Source organism: Sus scrofa, chromosome 6 (assembly GCF_054392235.1).
Source record: "Sus scrofa isolate SSC_HxYL_T2T_F1_AM1 chromosome 6, Sscrofa_HxYL_maternal_Yorkshire_Landrace_v2.0, whole genome shotgun sequence".
NCBI lineage: Eukaryota > Metazoa > Chordata > Mammalia > Artiodactyla > Suidae > Sus > Sus scrofa.
In genome coordinates this window covers 66,087,518-66,106,778 of record NC_139388.1, presented here as the reverse complement: position 1 = coordinate 66,106,778, position 19,261 = coordinate 66,087,518, and the positions used below count along the sequence as shown (strand labels likewise).

General features: G+C 47.5%; 1 long non-coding RNA gene across 3 annotated transcripts; it reads right to left on the bottom strand.

Annotated features, from left to right (window-relative positions):
* Positions 1 to 2,016: 2,016 nt before the first annotated feature.
* LOC110261319 (uncharacterized) lies at positions 2,017 to 18,987 on the bottom strand. 3 transcript variants are annotated; one of them, XR_014806881.1, is made up of 5 exons: positions 18,753 to 18,987; positions 6,361 to 6,504; positions 4,301 to 4,396; positions 3,377 to 3,594; positions 2,017 to 3,181 (listed from the first exon to the last, which is right to left on the bottom strand). It is a non-coding gene; the product is annotated as an uncharacterized LOC110261319 (long non-coding RNA). The 3 variants fall into 3 exon arrangements; XR_002345369.2 differs by having other exon boundaries at positions 4,301 to 4,369; XR_002345370.2 differs by lacking the exon at positions 4,301 to 4,396.
* Positions 18,988 to 19,261: the final 274 nt, after the last annotated feature.

The window sequence follows — 19,261 nt, the reverse complement described above, 5'->3', positions numbered from 1 at the left end:
GCTCAGACTCTGGAGGTGACTCCTCTGAGCCAGCACCGGTGCTGAATAAACCTTGCTTTTCCATATCTCCGAGTGCTGTTTGTCTCCTTCCGTTGCCACGGTTTTTGCGGTTTCCGCAACACTGTAACTGGAGCCTGGGAATTTGTAACCCGTGAGACCCGCTTGGGGGTGGGCTGGGGCGAGGTCGGGCGTGTGGGCGGCCCGCTGTGGGGATCCTCCCCGCTGAAGTTTGAGCCCTTGGCGGCTGCTTTCTGGCGGCCACTTCTCTCTCTCTTTTTTCCTTTGGGCAGCACCTGTGGAAGGTCCCCTGCCAGGGATTGAACCTGTGCCACAGGAGGGACAACACCGGGTCTTTAACCCACTGCGCCACAGGGGACTCTGTGGTGGCCACTTGATACCGTCGCTTCCCTCCGGAGCGGTGGCGACTTTCATAAGCGAAGGGATTTGCTAGCGGTGCCCGAAGCAGAGTTCCGGGAGGCCGGCAGCGCTGGCGGGATCCTCCCGGTCCTGCGGGACGGGCGCGCATCGTGCTCGCTTAGCATATTGTATCCGCAGGCTTCGGTGGGAAGGGTCGACCAGCGCCGCTGGGAGCAGGAGCGGGTGCCTCGGGTCTGGAGATGGAACTGGGGCCGGGCCACGCAGGGAGCCCCGAGGAGGGCGCGACAGCCTGGGCGGAGGTGCCTCTGCGGAGGTTTGCTTCCTGGGGGCGAACCTGCTTGGCGACCTGAAGCCCCACGTCCATGGGCCCCTGGCACCTCTGCCCCCCACCGCCTGGGGGTCAGGGAGACAAGTGGGCTGTGAGCGTGGGCCCAGGTACTGGGCTACGCTCGCAGGAGGGTCTCATCACAGGCCCCATCTTTTTTTCTGATTTAGCCTCAGCCTCCAGCCCCTAAAGTGTCCCTGTTCCTCAGTAGGTGAAAATTTCTTCCTTCACAACTAAGTAGTATTTTTGTTCTTTTGTTTAAAAAGGAAGGCTGGGAGTTCACATCGTTATGCAGTGGAAACGAATCCGACTAGGAACCATGAGGTTGTGTGTTCGATCCCTGGCCTAGCTCAGTGGGTTAAGGATCTAGCGTCGCCATGAGCTGGGGTGTAGGTCGCAGACACAGCTCGGATCTGACTTTGCTGTGGCTCTGGTGTAGGCTGGCAGCTCTAGCTCCGATTAGACCCCTAGCCTGGGAACCTCCGTATGCCAGGGTGTAGCCCTAAAAAGACAAAAATAATCCAAGAAATGGATTTAGGGCCGCACCAATGGCATATGAAAACTCCCAGGCTTAGGGGGTGGAATGCCGTCCTACACCACAGCTCACAGCAATGCTAGTTTCTTAAGCCACGGGGAGAGGCCAGGGATCCAGCATCCTCACGGTTATGAACCAGGTTCTTTTAACACAATCATGTTCTGAGATGCCCAGGTCACCTTTTGCTTTGTTTTTGATGAGATTACAGTTCACCATCACTTTTGCCATATTTCAACACACATAGTGTTACATAGTACAGATGTACTCCCCCTTTAAGGCCCCCCCCCGCCAACCCCCCTGGGGTGGAGTGGAGGGCATTTATTTTCCGTCAATTGTGGTTGGTCAGTCATGCTGAAATCCATGTTTCCTATGACGTGACCATGAGAGCATTTGCCCCACGTAGTCACCATTTTCTTTGGACTTTATCTTGGCCTGTGTAGAGATAGGTTTTCTTTCTTTTTAGGGTGACACCAGGGGCATATAGAGGTTCTCAGGCTAGGGGTCAAATCAGAGCTACGGCTGTCAGCCTACAGCAGAGGAACTGAGCCTCGACCATAACCTACACCACAGCTCAGGGTAATATTGGATCCCCAACCCATTGAGAGAGGCCAGGGGTCAAATTTGTCAGCTTTCTTAACTGCTGAGCCAGGACAGGAACCCCTCAGTTGTCCTAGCTTAGATTTCCTGCCTATTCAAAAAAAAAAAAAAAAAAAAAAAATTTTTTTTTTAATGAAAGAATATAGACAGGGAAAGTGAACAAACACTCCCATACTGTCCATGGGGATGTAAAAAGAGCTTTCATTTTAAAGTCATATGTTCATATAAAGAATTTTCTGTACATGTTCACAGAGTATTATTTTCAGGAAAAAGAAGTCTAGAAAACACTAACTGAAGGTGAAAAAGTGGCAGAGCCTGGGGGCCTAGGGAGAAATGTCAAAAGATAGAGGAGTGATGAATGTTATGATGATCATTCCATGGGCTTAGGCAGATTAAAATTTACCAAGCCATACATTTTAGGTATGTTAGTTCAAGGCAAACTGACTATATAGCTCAATTAAGTTTTTTTTTTTTTTTTTTGGGGGGGGTGTCTTTTTTCCTTTTCTAGGGCTGCTCCCACGGCATATGGAGGTTCCCAGGCTAGGGCGTCAAATCAGAGCTATAGCCACCAGCCTATACCAGAGCCACAGCAACGTGGGATCTGAGCCATGTCTGTGGCCTACACCACAGCTCACAGCAATGGCAGATCCTTAACCCACTGGGCAAGGCCAGGGGTTGAACCTGCAACCTCATGGTTCCTAGTCGGATTCGTTAACCCCTGAGCCACGACGGGAACTCCAGGTCCATAGTTTTTAACTGGGATGTAATGAAGTGAGAAATACAATTAATTATATAGGGTCCAAATAAAAGGATTAAAGATCATGATGATGGCTATGGTGATGAAATATTTCCACCAGGAGGAAGAGGTCAACTAGTTCCAGAGGGCGAGCTGGATCAGACATCCCATGAATCTGTTGCTGGAGATCTGGCAGGGACTCAGACGTTCTTATGAGTGCAGATGTATTGGATTGGATCCCAGACTAGTCCCCAAAAGATACCACCAGAAAGATGATATGGGAATCCGGGTTCCTGATCAGGGCAGTCAAAGAAATGAACTCCAGGAACACACAGGCAGCAAGCAGGCGAAGTCTTTGTTAAAGGAAAGCAAATAGATCCCAGGGCTGCTGGGAGGGGGAAGCCAGAGCTACCAGGGAAATCCTCCCCAGCTTCCCGCAATGTGACGACAATGTGGAAGCAGGGACTGTGCAGCTCTTCCAGCCTACACCTCTCCCAGGGACAGGTCGTCTGGGTGGACAAGTCTGCCGTTGAAGGATGTATCTGGGGCACTTCTACAGAAATATTCTGCCCAGAAGGTGTCTATTGGTCCTCAGCTCCATGTCAGCAGCCTAAAAGTAGAGAAATAAAAATGAACTCATGCAGATTTTGGTAGAAAGGGGGCAGCCCCATCACAGATATGTGTTCCAACATACCAGGGAATAAGTCCACGGGACTAGTTTTAGGACAAGGGGGAGGGGCAGGGTAGGAAAGGGCTGCTTTGCAGGTTCTGGGCCTCTACATGTCACAGAACAGGGAGGACTCACCAGGCAAAAGACTCAAGGTTGGGGTGCAACACACCCAAACAGTGCTGGGCACAGGACATGTTCCTGGTATGATGTGAACCCAGCTGTGACATCACACCCTCCCCCAGATGTGAATCACCAGGGCCAGGCCCACTCTGAGGCTCTCGTGCTGTGCCTGGAGCCATGTCCACTCCCTCTCAGCTCTAGCTGGACAACATGGGACCTAGAAGATGCAAGTCCTAAGGGAAAGACAGGACAGGTGAGTGGTCAGTACTGGCCCAGGAGGACAACCAATCCCAAACAATCTCGGAAAAGAAAAATAACACCACAAAACGAATCTCTGGGGGGGGGGGGTGTCCTCACAGAGACAGCCAGATGGACCCCACAGACAGGGACCCTATTGGGTCCCAACAACTCCCAATACAGTGAGGTCCCAGGAAACGTTAACTAGGAGGGGGCAGAACCTGGAGCCCAGAGGTCCACTTAGCAGAGAGGGGCTGAGACTAATGGAACCCTCTGGACTAATTCTGAGCCATGAAAACCTTAGCTTCCTGCTGGACTTTCCCTTCTCCTGCTCCCTACTTTCTTGCTGATGACCATTCCTCTTCCTTGACTTTGTGACAACCCCCTTCTGCATGTCCTCAAGACCTACCTGTTCAGCTCTATACTGGTCTCCTATACTGTGGAGTCTCTGGAACATGTGAACCTCAACAAGGCCAAAACCCAATTCCTAATATTCTCATTAGAAAGTACTCCTACCACTGACTTCCCCATCTCAGCTGGTGGCGCATCCACTGTTCCAGATGCAAAGGGGACTTTAGAGTCATCTGTGACCCCTCCACATTACAACAGCTGGTCAGCCGCTACTTCAAAACAAATCCAGAGGCCAAGTGTTTCTCCTACCTCCACACCCACCACTCTGGTCCTGCCACAACCAACACTCACCTGGATGCATGCAATTGCTTCTGGGATGGGCTCCTTCTTGTCTTCCTCGCCCTCAGTCTGTTCTGCACTCTGCAGTCAGGGGTAGCCTCTTAAGTCCTAAGTCAAATCACTTCTTTCCTCAGTTCCAAAAATTCTATGGCTACCATCTAGGCCTGACTCTGGCCCCCTGCCATCTGTCCTCGCCAGACAGTAACAGAGACCTCCAAGTCATGGAACACCCCCATCTCAAGCTCATCCCCAAGCATTTGTACATACTAATCCATGTACCTAACACAACCTTTCGTATCTCGGGGAAATCTCTCCATATAACCTCAGACCTGAGCTTAAGAGTTTCTCTAGGATCTCTAGTTGTCAAGCCAAGGAAGAGTGATAATAAAATAATGGATATAAGAGAGCATAGAGGCATGATAGAGTTGTGCCATAGTCATGCGGATATGTTGAGAAAAGGCTTTCCAGAAGAGGTAAAATAAGTACAAAGACTCTGTCAAGGTCATGTCTGGTGTATTTGAGTAGTATCCACAAGGCTAGTGTGACTGGAACCCAATGAGCCAGAAGAGTAAGAGATCACATTGTGGAGGAAATGGTTGTGGCAGGTCATACAACGTCATTACAGTCCAGAGCCAGAAATATCAATCCAGTCTCATTTCACACACAGGTCTGTTTCTGACACCTCCATTTGATTACCTTTTTCTATCTTTTATACATACTTCTCTTCTTGTGCATAGTTGGCCCTCAAAGCTGGCTGCGAGCTATTGTTCCTTTTCAAATTTTACTTTGGTTATATTGAAAATTATTGTCTTACATAAAAGTCTAGCTTAAATACTCCATAAATTAAATTCTGATGTGGAATTATTATAACATTGTATAAAAGAATTCAAGAATATGTACATTTTATTATTTTTGTCTTTTTTGGCCACACCTGTGGCATACATAAATTCCTAGGCCCGGGATCAAATGCATGCCAAAGTAGGGACCCCAGCCACTGCAGCGAAAATGTCAGACCCCTAAACCACCGAGGCACAAGAGAACTCCTCTACTGTTTACGTTTAGCTTTTTTTTTTTTTTTTTGGCTGTGCCTTTAGCACGTTCCCTAGCCACTGCAGTGACAACACCAAATCCTTAACTGCTAGGTCACCACAGATCCATAACTATTCATAGAGATCATCTGTAATTTCTTTTTCTTTTTTTCTTTTTTTAAATAGGCAGGGATCGAACCCGCAACCTCGTGGTTCCTAGTCGGATTCGTTAACCACTGAGCCACAACGGGAACTCCTGTAATTTCCTACATGCTTTTATCTCCCATGGTAGAGAACAAAACCACCATGTAGTAACTTTGTACTGATGATAAATCTCGCATGAAGGGGTTAAAAGTTTTGACATCCAGTTGTTTGGAATAACTGGATGTCACTTCTGACTTTTAAACCTCTAAGTGTGTGTATACTGTAAAATGAAAAGTTTACAAAATGCAAAAGTGTTTGTCAAACACATGTGGTGCAGTGAGTAAAAAGAAAAGGAGTAATATAGTAATTTCAGAGAACGAAGTTAAAATTAGTAATGTGGGAGTTCCCGTCGTGGCGCAGTGGTTAACGAATCCGACTAGGAACCATGAGGTTGCGGGTTCGATCCCTGCCCTTGCTCAGTGGGTTAACAATCCGGCGTTGCCGTGAGCTGTGGTGTAGGTTGCAGACTCGGCTCGGATCCCGCGTTGCTGTGGCTCTGGCGTAGGCTGGTGGCTACAGCTCCGATTCAACCCCTAGCCTGGGAACCTCCATATGCCGCGGGAGCGGCCCAAGAAATAGCAACAACAACAACAAAAAAGACAAAAGACAAAAAAAAAAAAAATTAGTAATGTGGAGTAAAAAGAAATAGTCATTTAAATACAATAAGAATTTTGACCTGTTCGTCCATTCTCCTCCACCTGCTTCAGTCTTATTTTTCACCTTGCAGACAGACAAGAACCCAAAATCCTATAACACTTAGAAAAACTAAACTTTAAAAGATTTACAACAAAATATATCAATCTGAAAATAAAATACATTTTTAAAAAGGTTTTTACTTACAGTTAAAGCAAGAAGCAATACAGAATGTCTCTCTAGATTAAACCAATTACTGACATATCTTAGGGGTCAGCTGGAACTGATCTGAATGTACAAACCAATGTCCGTAGTCTATCAAACCCTTGTCTTCAGTTAGAGACTTGCCTCCTATAAAAGAAAAAAAAAATGCTCACTGTATTCCTGAAACTGCATATCACAAATACACCAAAAACAGTATGCGAAACATCTTCTGCCTGAGCCACTGCAGTGACAATACTGTATCCTTAACCCATTGTGCTAAAAAGAACTCTCATCTTTTTTTCTTTTTCAGCCATACCCATGGCATATGGAAATTCCAGGGCAACTCTAGAGAAATTTCAGAGCTTTGGCAATGCCAAGGATCAAACCCATGCCACCTCAAAGACAATGAAAGATCCTTAACCAACTGTGTCACAAGGGGAACTCCTAGAACTCCCATCTTTTATACTGACTTTATCCTCCAAGAACCTCATTTTGGGGAGATTCCTCCAAAAATCTCAATTCAGCATTTTTATATTTAATCAGATTTGATGGGTTTTTATGTCTGATCAAATTTTGCTGGAATTATTTCTAGGAATAACCCAATTAAAATAAGTAAATGTGTAATATTTAAAAATACATATACTCACACAATACAATAATAATTTTAACTTACATATTAGACAAATGCATGCTTTATATACCCTAGAACAAATGGTAAGTATGGCTACAGTAGGAATATTTATAAATACAGAAAGCAGGAGTTCCCCTTGTGGCCCACCAGGTTAAGAACCTGACCAGTATTCATGAGGATGCAAGTTCAATCCCTGGCCTCACTCAGTGGGTTAGATCCAGTGTTGCTGCAGGCTGCTGAGTAGGTCACAGATGCGGTTTGGATCTGGCATTGCTGTGGCTGGGGCATAGGCCAGCAGCTGAAGCTCCAATTCAACCCCTAGCCTGGGGACTTCTGTATCCTGAAGATGCAACCATAAAAAAACTGAAAAAAAAAAAAAAAAAGAAAAAAAGAAAAATATGCAGATGACCCCTTCCAAAAAAAGGTTGTTTTGTTTTTTTGTGTGTGTGCTATTTAGGGCTGCACCTGTGGCATATGGAGGTCCCAGACCAGGGGTTGAATTGGAGCTACAGCTGCTGCCCTACACCACAGCCACAGCAACACAGGATCCAGACTGCAGCTCACAGCAATGTTGGATCTCTGACCCACTAAGCAAGGCCAGAGATAGAACCCGAATCCTCATGGATACTAATTGGATTTGTTTCCCCTGGACCTCAACGGGAACTCCTCAAGAGTCTTGAAAAAAAGAAAAGCCTTCAACAGGAGAATATATAAAGATATTTATTCATATATTTATATTATAGGATACTGCTCAAAAAGGAAAATGAATTGATATCCATTAAAAACATGGGTAAAGTCACACCATATTGTGTAAATGAAGTAAAACACACATATTACTTAGATGAATCCATTCGTAAAAAGTGTCACTTAAAAAAAATTTTTTTTTTCATTTCTGGCCACCCCACTGCACATGGAGCTTCTGGGCCAGAGATCAGATCCAAGAAACAGTTGCAACTTAAGCTGCAGCTGTGGCAATGCCGCATCCTTAACTCACTGTGCCTGGCCAGGGAACAAACCTGAGTCCTAATGCTTCCAAGACACTGCCAATCCTGTTGCGCCACAGCAGGAGCTCTCATAAAAAGTTTTAAAAAACAAGCAAGTGAAACTAAACTACAGTCCACAGAGTTAGCAAAATTATCAAGGAAACCAAAGAGAGAATTCCCTGGTGGCCTAGTAGTTAAGGATCTGATGTTGTCACTGCTGTAACTCAGGTTCAAACAGTGGCTCGGGAATTTCCAAGTGTTACAAGCACAGCCCCCCAAAAAGAAAAGCAGAGTTCCCGCTGTGGTACAATGTGATTGGTGGCTTCTATGCAGCAATGGGATGCAGGTTTAATTTATATGGAACCATAAAAAAAAAAAAAAAAACAGAATTGCCAAAACAATTCTGAGGAACAAAAACTAAGCAGGAGGCATAACTCTTTCAGGCTTCATTCAATGTTGTAAAGCTACAGTAATCAAGACAGTGTGGTACTGTTACCAAAACAGACATACAGATCAATGGAACCAAATAGAAAACCTGGAAATAAACCCAGACACGGTCAATTAAGTTTCAACGAAGGAGGCAAGAATATGAAATGGGAAAAAGACAATCTCTTCAGCAAGTGGTGCTGGGAAAACTGGACAGCTGCACGTAAATCAATGAAACTAGAACATACCCTCACACCATGCCCCAAAATAAACTCGAAATGGCTTAGAGACTTAAATATAAGACATTGCACCATAAAACTCCAAGAAGAGAACACAGGCAAAACATTCTGACATCAACCACTCAAATGTTTTCTTAGGTCATTCTCCCAAGGCAATAAAAATAAAAACAAAAATAAACAAATGGGACAGGAGTTCCTGTCCTCCTCAGTGGAAACGAATCTGACTAGCATCCACAAGGATGTAGGTTCAATCCCTGGCCTTGCTTGGTGGGTTAAGGATCCGGCGTTGCTGTGAGATGTGGTATAGGCTCGGATCCCGCATTGCTCTGACTACCGTAGGCCAGCGGCTGCAGCTCTGATTCAACCTCATATGCTGTGGGTGTGACCCTAAAAAAGACCAAAAAGGGGGGGGGGGGCAAATAAGCAAGTTTACAAGCTTCTGCACAGCAAAGGAAATCATTTAAAAAAATGAACAGACAACCTATGGAATGGGAGGAAACTGTTGCAAATGAATCAACCAACAATGGCTTAATTTCCAAAATATACAAACAACTCATACAACTCAACAACAACAAAAAAAGAACCCAATTGAAAAATGGGCAGAAGACCTAAACAGATATTTCTCCAAAGAAGACATGAATGGTGGGTAGGTACGTGAAAGAATGCTCAACATCACTAATTACTAGGGAAATACAAATCAAAATTACAGTGAAGTACCACCTCACACCAGTCAGAATGGCCATCATTAGTAAGTCTACAAATGCTGGAGTGTAGGGGAAAAGGAACCCTCCTACACTTGATGGGAATGTAAACTGGCACAACCACTACGGAAAACAATATGGAGGTACCTTAGAAAACCAAATAGAGAACTAGCATATGAAGAGTTCCCCTTGCAGCTCAGCTGGTTAATAACCTGACTAGTATCCATGAGGATGCAGGTTGCATCCCTGGTCTTGCTCAGTGGGTTAAGGATTGGCATTGCCACAAGCTATGGCACAGGTAGTACATGGGCTCCAATACGGCATTGTTATGGCTGTGGCCGATTGAACCCTGGCCTGGGAACCTCCATGTGCCACAGGTGTGGCCCTAAAGAGCCAAAAAAAATTAATAAATAAAGGAGTTCCCATCGCGGTTCAGTGGTTAACGAACCTGACTAGGAACCATGAGGTTGCGGGTTCGATCCCTGGCCTTGCTCAGTGGGTTAAGGATCCGGCATTGCCATGAGCTGTGGTGTAGGTCGCATACACATCCCGGATCCCGCGTTGCTGTGGCTCTGGCGTAGGCCAGCGGATACAGCTCCGATTAGACCCCTAGCCTGGGAACCTCCAGATGTTGCGGGTACAGCCCTAAAAAAGGCAAAAAGACAAAATAAATAAGTACTTTTTAAAAAATTAATAAATAAAAAGAAGAAAGAAAGAACTACCGTATGATCCAACAACCCCACTCCTCGGCATATATCTGGACAAAACTACAATTCAAAAAGATACATGAGAGCTTGGGGTTATCAGATACAACTTAGAATAGATTTACAAGGAGATCCTGCTGAGTAGCATTGAGAACTATGTCTAGATACTCATATTGCAGCAGAACAAAGGGTGGGGGAAAAAATGTACACATGTAAGAGTAACTTGATCCCCATGCTGTACAGCAGGAAAATAAAATAAAATAAAAAATACATGCACCTCAGTGTTCACTGCACCACTATTTGCAATAGCCAAGCCATGGAAACAACCTAAATATCCACTGACTGATAAATATATTAAAGAAGATGTGGTACATATATACGGTGGAAGAGTACTCAGCCAAAAAAAAAGAACAAAATAATGCCATTTACAGCTACATGGATGCAACTAGAGATTCTCATACTTAGTGACGTAAATCAGGAAGAGAAACTAAAATACGGCACAAATGAACTTAACCTACAGGAAAGAAACAGACTCACAGACATAGAGAACGGACTTGTGGCAGCCAAGGGAGGAAGGAGGGAGTGGGATGGACTGGAGTTTGGGGTTAGTAGATGCAAACTATTACATTTAGAATGTTTACGCAATGCAATCCTACTGCATAACACAGGGAGCTAGGAGTTCCTGTCATGGCGCAGTAGAAATGAATCTGACTGGGAACCATGAGGTTGCCGGTTCGATCCCTGGCCTCGATCAGTGGGTTAAAGATCCGGAATTGCTGTAAGCTGGGGTGTAGGTCACAGATGCAGCTCAGATCTGGCATTGCTATAGCTGTGGTGCAAGCCGGCAGCTGCAGCTCTAATTAGACCCCTAGCCTGGGAACCTTCATGTGCCTTGGGTGCAGCCCCCCCCGCAAAAAAAAACAAACCCACAGGGAACTATATTCAGTCTTGGGATAGACCATGATGGAAAATAATATAAGCAAGGGAATGTATATATATGTATGACTGGGCTACTTTGTCATACAGCAGAAAATTGGCACAGCATTGTAAGTCAACTACAAAGAAGAAATAAAAACTTTTTTAAAAATTAAACAATCCAAGAAAGGCACTTAACTTTTTTTTTTTTTTTTTGTCTTTTTAGGGCCACACAAAGCATATGGAGGTTCCCAGGCTAGGGGTCCAATCAGAGCTGTAGCTCCTGGCCTACGCCACAGCCACGTGGGATCCTAGTCACATCTGTGACCTATACCACAGCTCATAGCAATGCAAGACACTTAACCCACTGAGTGAGGCTGGGGATCAAACCTGCATCCTCATGTATGCTAATCAGATTTGTTTCTGCTGAGCAAGGACTGAACTCCTTAAGGTACTTTAGAAACAATGTAGCCATGTCTGCACCCTACACCGCAGCTCACACCAACCCTGAATCCTTAACCCACTGAGCAAAGCCAGGAATCAAACCCGCATCCTCACGGATACTAACTAGTTGGATTCGTTTCTCTGTGCCACAAGTGGAACTCTCTGTTTTGGAACACAAGTTTTTTCTAAAAACTAAGGTCTACCTATCTAAAAAGAAGAGTGATTTACGTCTGGACAGTGACTCCATGGTCACAGTCACAGCTTACTTGGAAAGGGGGCATCTGAACCCTGAGATAAAGGACTGGACTACATGATCTCTTTTCTTGTTTTTTTTTTTTTTTTTTTTTTCTCTCCTGCTTTTTTTTTAAGGGCCGCACCTGCGCGACATATGGACGTTCCCAGGCTAGGGGTCAAATTGGAGCTACAGGTGCTGGCCTAAGCCACGGCCACAGCAACGCAGGATCTGAGCCACATCTGTGACCTACACCACAGCTCACAGCAACGCCGGATCCTTAACCCACTGAGTGAGGTCAGGGGTCATGGATCCTAGTTAGGTTTATTAACCGCTGAGCCATGAGGAGAACTCCCCGTGATCTCCCTTCCCTGCTGGGGAGTTAATACCATTTCAACTGCAAATACAGTGACAGTGCATGGAGAGGTGAGATTATCTCAGAAAAAAAAATTACGAAATGTTGAAATTGCTGAAATCAATCATTATTTAGTTATTTAAAGAAGGTTAGGCTCTCAGTGAAGTTTGAAGGGACGCAGAAGTCTAAGAAGTGAGGAAATGAAGCTGAGCTGGTAGTGACGAAGGCTCTCAAAATTGTGATTTATTATTGATTTATATCTTCTTATTTTAGTTTAAGGGGAAATGTAAAGAGAGCAGACAGCTTTGCCAGAACACTAAAAACAAACAGGGCATCTGTGGCCTCCTATTTATCCCCTCCTTAGCAAACACTCATTAGGTGCCTTCCCCATTCAAGGCACCAATCTGGCTGCACAGGACACATCGAGATCCAAAGAGTCAAGACCCCTCTGCCCTTATGACGCAGTCATTCCAGTCAAAGGAGATGGAAAGTAAACATTAATGACAACACAGTCAATTACATAATACTTTTATGTGTTATGAGTATTAATCAAAATTTTAGAAACGAAGACCTGATGAACTAAAGCAGCATGTATCTGGGGATTGTTGGGACTACAGCCTTCGAGACACAGATTCATTCCAGAAGCACCTGAAATGTGTTCACCTGGACTACAAAATGGAGCAAGCTGTGGCTTCTGGGTACTGTAGTTCCCACATGAAGCATACAGGTCTTCAAAATGTGATTCCTTCACAGGCCTGAAAACATTGCCAACTAACTGCTTGGCAGGAGAGGTGAGGACAAAAATTCAGATTTGCTAGAAAGTTGAAAACGAATAAGGAAGCTATGCTGTGGTGTGTGTTCACTGCCCTGACAAATGTACCATGAGCACCTACTGGCTTTCAGTCACAATGGTAGGTGCACGGAACAGATTAGGAGTAGGCTTGACAGCCGTTCTGTATACACGGCACACGTCATGTATTTCAAGATTTTTTCCCTGGGTCCTGCATTGACTTTGTCAGCACAATGAAAACATCCTATTCGCAGCTTTTTGTAATGCTTTCCAAAAACTTGGCAGTTAGATTTGGCCAGTGCCTCATGGTTTCCCTCCGGCTTGGCTAAGGGAAAACCAAAACAGGACACTGAGAATTAAAGGTCTTATTCTTCATACTCAGGAAAGGGAAAAGATTTTTCACTTGGCCACAATCCAAAGTTGTGAACAAATAACCATTGTTTAGAAGAGATAATTTCTGATCAGTACATGTGTTCTGAAATTCATCAAGTCAATGGGAGCCTCAACAGAGAAACTAAGCTTCTAGAAGTTAGCAAATCATTGATAGGAACAAGCTTTTGAAATTCGACCAAACAGTAATAGACTATTGCACCCCACCAGGTCCTGAAAGACATCCAGTCAGTGACAGCCCTAGGCCCCTATGCAATGGTCAATCAGCAAGAGCCTCACTCGACCACACAGCTTCTGAACGACAACGGGTCAACAGTACTAAACACACTAATACAGATGAAAGCCTAGAAATCCTTCAATCTGTGCCTCTCCCCGCCCCGGGATCTTGGATGATCCTTACTCTGGTTACTCTGACTTTTCATGTAGCTTGCCTATCTCCACTTCACTTACTTGTTCTTCTGGAGTTTTCTTTTGTTCCACTGTCTGGAACATATCACTGTGCTGTTTCATTTTGTCTGGCTTTGTGTATCTGTGGTCTCCCTTCTGTGGGCTGCAGGACTGTAGCCCCTCTTGCTTCTGGTGTCTGCCCCATGGCGGTTGAAGTTGATCCAGGGTTAGCACAGCCTTCCTGGTGGGAGGCACTAGTGCCTGCCCCCTGGTGGGTGGAGCAGCTCTTGTCCCTCCGGTGGGCAGGGGAGGGGTGTCATTAGAGGGGGTTGTGTACCTAGGATGACTTTAGGCAGACTGTCTGCTGATAGGTGGGTCTGTGTTCCCACCCTGTTGGGTTAGTCAATCCTCAACTCTCCCCCTTGGTCTCCACAATTGCTCTGGGAAAACCCCAATCAAGGATCTGACCTAGGCCTCCCCTTGATCAAATCTGGTATTCCTAACATGGCCCTGTGGGACACGGTGTTCACTGCACACCAGGGAAATATAAATAATGAAAATCCCTCTCAGAGTTCCCGTCATGGCACAGCAGAAACGAATCTGACTAGGAACCCTGAGGTTTCGGATTCGATCCCTGGCCTCACGCAGTGGGTTAAGGATCCGGTGTTACCATGAGCTCTGGTGTAGGTCGCAGACGTGGCTCGGATCCCTCATTGCTGTGGCTCTGGTGTAGGCCAGCGGCTACAGCTCCGATTAGACCCCAGCCTAGGAACCTCCATGTGCCACAGGTGCGGCCCTAAAAAAAGACAAAAAAGACAAGAAACAAATTAAAAAAAAAAAAAGAAAACATCTTTCAACGATATTGGCCTCTCCATGTTGTCATTTACTCATGTATATGTCCATAAATGAAAATCTGGCAGGTACAATGGTTGTATAACTTTCTCCCACACATCCGGGCCTCCTCCCCCCAGCTTCCCCATCAGGAAGAGTTACCAGGTCCTGGTGGCAACGGTGCCTGTTCTCTCACTGCCACTGATCACTGGGTCTGGTATCCAGAGTTTACAAAGGCAAAGGAGGGGGCAGAAAAGCACCACCCAGGCTCTGGCCTGAGACGTGGACTCCACCCCTCTTCTGTCAGGTGACTTCCCAGAGATCCCCAGAAGGTACCTCCCAGACAAGCAGACTCAGTCACTTCATTCCACAGTAAGTGCCACAGGCCGGGGTCAACCACGCTCACCCCTCACCTGCACATCACTCTGTGGACCCATTTCCTTCATGACTCTGGCCAAACTCCCAGACCACAGCAGTGCATTTCTCCACCCTGCACGTGGAACCCAGGCAGTGCACAGCAAATGCATCCAGCATCTTAATCCGTCCCAGGCCTGCCCCAAAACACCAAAGTGTCCTGGTGCCAGAGGGCACCAAGCCCTCACCTGAAGGTCTTCCCTCTGGCCCTGTTTCTTGCTTTAAAACTCAGCCACAGGAGTTCCCATCGTGGCTCAGCAGTTGACAAACCCGACTAGCATCCATGAGGACGAGGGTCCGATCCCTGGCCTCACTCAGTGGGTCCTTGCTCAGGACCCGGTGTCACCATGAGTGGTGGTGTAGGTCGCAGACGCAGCTGGGATCCCGTTTTCTGTGGCTGTGGTGTAGGCCGGTGGCTACAGTTCCGATTAGATCCCTAGCCTGGGAACCTCCATATGCCGTGGGTGTGGCCTTAAAAAGACAAAAAGACCAAAAAAAACCACCTGAGCCACAGAAACCTCTGTGAGGACCTCAAGGTTCTTGGCACTCTGCCATTGCTGCCCTTCTCCACAGGCCGCCTCAGCAGCAGGCTTGACTGTCTCTCTCCAATGAACCCTCATTCACAACTGCAGACTATGAAACTGTTCCTGTGGTGGCTCAGCCGTAAGGAACCCAACTAGTATCCATGGGGACACAGGTTCCATCCCTGGCCTCCCTCAGTAGGTTAAGGATCCGGGGTTGCCATGAGCTGTGGTGTAGGTTGCAGATACAGCTGGGATCTGGTTTTGCTCTGGTGTAGGCCAGCGGATACAGCTCCAATGTGACCCCTAGCCTGGGAACTTCCATGTGCCCTAAAAAGACAAAAAACAAAAACCCTGCCGACTAGCTCTCCTGTGGCCCAGCGGGTTAAGGATCTAGCATGGTCAAGGCAGTGACTCGGGTCTCTGCTGTGTCGAGCATTCAATCCTTGGCCCCGGAACTTCTTCATGCTGAAGGTGCAGCCAAAAAAAATAAAAAGAAGAAGACAAAACTGCAGACGAGCAACCCCCGTAGATGATCCCATTTCCCCCGTACCTAATCTGCCAGTCCGAGTGCATCCGTCCAGGTAAGGGTCACTCTGAAAGCTTGCTGAGTCCACAGAGGGGTGATAAACACTGCCTTGACCTCACTGACACCTACCCTTCTTCCTGACATAACTCAGCATCCACCTCATGCCCACCGTCCCCTAAGATGGCCCCCTGACCTTGTAACACCCCCCCACACAGGCACCCCACTGCCCCCAGCCACTCTGGCTCCTCCCTGCTGTGTGTGATGTCCCGCACGACCGCTCAGGGGCCCACCTGAGACAAAGATTCGGCCCCATCCTCCCGTCCCTTGTTCCTAAGGGCACTATCACCACAAATGATGCCCCCTCTGAAATCTGACCCACAGTTCTATAGGGGTCCACAAACTGGCTGCTCTATCGTGGCTGTCTGCAACCTGAATGCCTCCACTCAACTCCAGATCCGCCAGCCCACAGCTCACCAGGCGTGTCCACTTGGAGTCTCTGGAACACCAGAGGGGCAAAAACTGGATTCCTCATAATCCCTCTGAAACCTCCTTCCACGGCTGATCTTCCACATCCTAATTCATGGAACATTCATCCATTCTTCCCAACAAGGCCAAAACCTTGAGGCTGTCCCCAAATCCCACTTCCAACTCATCTCTCCGGCTCCTTCGCGCGCCACATCAGAAAGCGTGCCTGCTTTTTTTTTTTTTTTTTTTTTTTTTTAGGGCTGTACTCACCATGTGTGGAGTTTCCCAGGCTGCGGGTCTGGTCGAGCTGCAGCTGCCGGCCTGCACCACAGCCTCAGCAACTTGGGATCCTAGCCGCACCTACCCCACAACTCATGGCAATGCTGGATCCTTGGCCCACTGGGCAAGGCCAGTGATCGAACCCACAACCTCATGGTTCCTAGTGGATCTGTTTCCGCTGTGCCACGATGGGAACTCCAGCCCTCATATTTGAATACATATATACCTTTACACAGTTTCATCTCCCATTTATTCACTTATCCACTTGTTCATTAATTCAACACACACACACACACACACACACACACACATACACACACACACAAAGAAAGCGTGCCCAGCTCTCTGCAACATGCAACTCGAAGCCAACCACTCCCCCCACCTGCACGGCCACCACTCCCGTCCAATGAGCACTCCCATCCAATGAACGAGAACCAGCACAGGGGCCGGAACTCACTCAGAGGTCACCCAAACTGTACCTTCACCCCCGCAATCCACCCAGTCTGCAGCCAGAGGGAGTCTGTTGAAATCTGGGTCAAAACACCACTCTCCTCTGTTCCAAACCTTCCCTATTTCCCACTGTCCTCAGATGAGAGGCATAAAACCAAGGCTGTCATTCTAGGCCTGCTCCCTGTACCATCTGCTATGATAGGAATTTGCACTTTCCTAAATATCTCAGCGAAGAGGCACCTGAAAGCTTTTGACCATTCTGGCTCCTGTGCCCAGCACTCGTGTCACATCAAAACCTGTCCATGGAGTTCCCGTTGTGGTGCAGTGGTTAACAAATCCGACTAGGAACCATGAGGTTGCAGGTTCGGTCCCTGGCCTTGCTCAGTGGGTTAAGGATCCGGCGTTGCCGTGAGCTGTGGTGTAGGTTGCAGACGCAGCTCAGATCCCGCGTTGCTGTGGCTCTGGCGTAGGCCGGTGGCTACAGCTCTGATTCGACCCCTAGCCTGGGAACACCACATGCCACGGGAGCGGCCCAAAGAATAGCAAAAAGACAAAAAGACAAAAAACAAAAAAAACAAAAAAACAAAAACCTGTCCATGGTCAGAAATGGGACTGACCCAAATACCCGCCTCGGCGCAGTGGAAACGAATCCGACTAGGAACAATGAGGTTGTGGGTTCGATCCCTGGCCTCGCCCAGTGGGTTAAGGATCTGGCATTGCCATGAGCTGTGGTGTAGGCTGCAGATGCGGCTTGGATCTGGCATTGCTGTGGCTGTGGTGTAGGTCGCCAGCTACAGCTCGGATTAAACCGCTACCTTGGGAACCTCCATATGCCACAGGTACAGCCCTAAAAAAGACAAAAAACAAAACAAAACAAAAAACATTTTCCTTACTAGATTACTGGTAGGTGATAAAAGAGCACAACTCAAGAACAGCCAGATGGAAAATATGAACAGGGGCTTCCAGGCAGCATTACCCTTCCAACACCTCCATGTCTTCACGACATGGAAGCTCTCTGAATCCTATTTTTTGTGTGGCTTCATTATACAGGCATAATTGATTCAATAATTGGCTATTGAATCCAGAGTCAACCTCGAGGCCCTCTTCTCTCCTTTAAGGGGGGAGAGGTGGGACCGAATGTGCCAAGCCTCTAGTCATATGTTTGGTTTTCTTGGTAACCACCTCCTATTCTTAGGTGTCTCCAAAAGTCACCTCATTCACATGGCAAAGGATACCACCACTCTCAACACTTAGGAAATTCCAAGGGTTTTGGGAGCTGTGAGACTGAAACTGTGAACCAAAAACATATTCACATGAAAAATACATTTTGGCCACCTGAATGAACAAACATATTCCTTGTAAATCACAACATCGCAGCCTCTCTTACCCACTGCATTTATAACCTTGCATAGATTCCATCGGCTCAGGATGACGTTTCAGGGGAGACACCTTCTCCCCAACACAAAACACCCCGGGTTGCCCCAATGCTGACGACTCCGTAGCACCTGCAGCCGTTCAAAGGCGGCCGCCAGCAAACTCTCGCCCGCACTCCCGCCCACTGGATGAAAGGGCGACCGCTCCCAGGGCCGCCCTCTGCTCTGGACTCTGGGACTGAGCCGCAGGGAACTGACAGGGCTCCCCTCCGTCCGCATTTGGTCCTCGGAGGCGAGAGTCACACCGGGTGGGGGCCCGGGAGACGCAGCACCCACCTGAGCCGGGTTCATCGGCGCGGCCTCGGCCACCGGCCGTGGGAAGAGCGGCGCCGGGAGAGGCGGCGAGCAGGGCGGGAACGAGGGCACCGCCGTCAACTGCGGGCTCAGGGGGCCTCGCATCCGCTTCTAGACAGCGGGCACCACGCCTCTCCTCCTGCTTTTCCGCTCCGTTACCTCGGTGCCCACCTAGGGGACATCGGCGTGTAGAACGGGATAACTGCCGGAGAGTAACGGAAAGGCTGCACGGAGCGCCGGAAGTCCCGCCCCCGCGCGATGCGCACGCACGTGTACGTCCCGCCTCTAGGCTTTCATTGGCTCAGTCGCCGCCTCGGAAGGAGCGCAACCTGGAGACTTGGTTTTCCCAGCTGCTCATCTTTGAGGACCCAAAGTCTGGCTGTTGAGGGCTTCTTCAGGCGCTCTGGGACTTCCCTGCCTTCAAAGTTGGGGCGGGAGATGTTCCCATTTTGGCTCAGCGGGTTCAAGACCCCCTATAGTCTCCGTGAGGA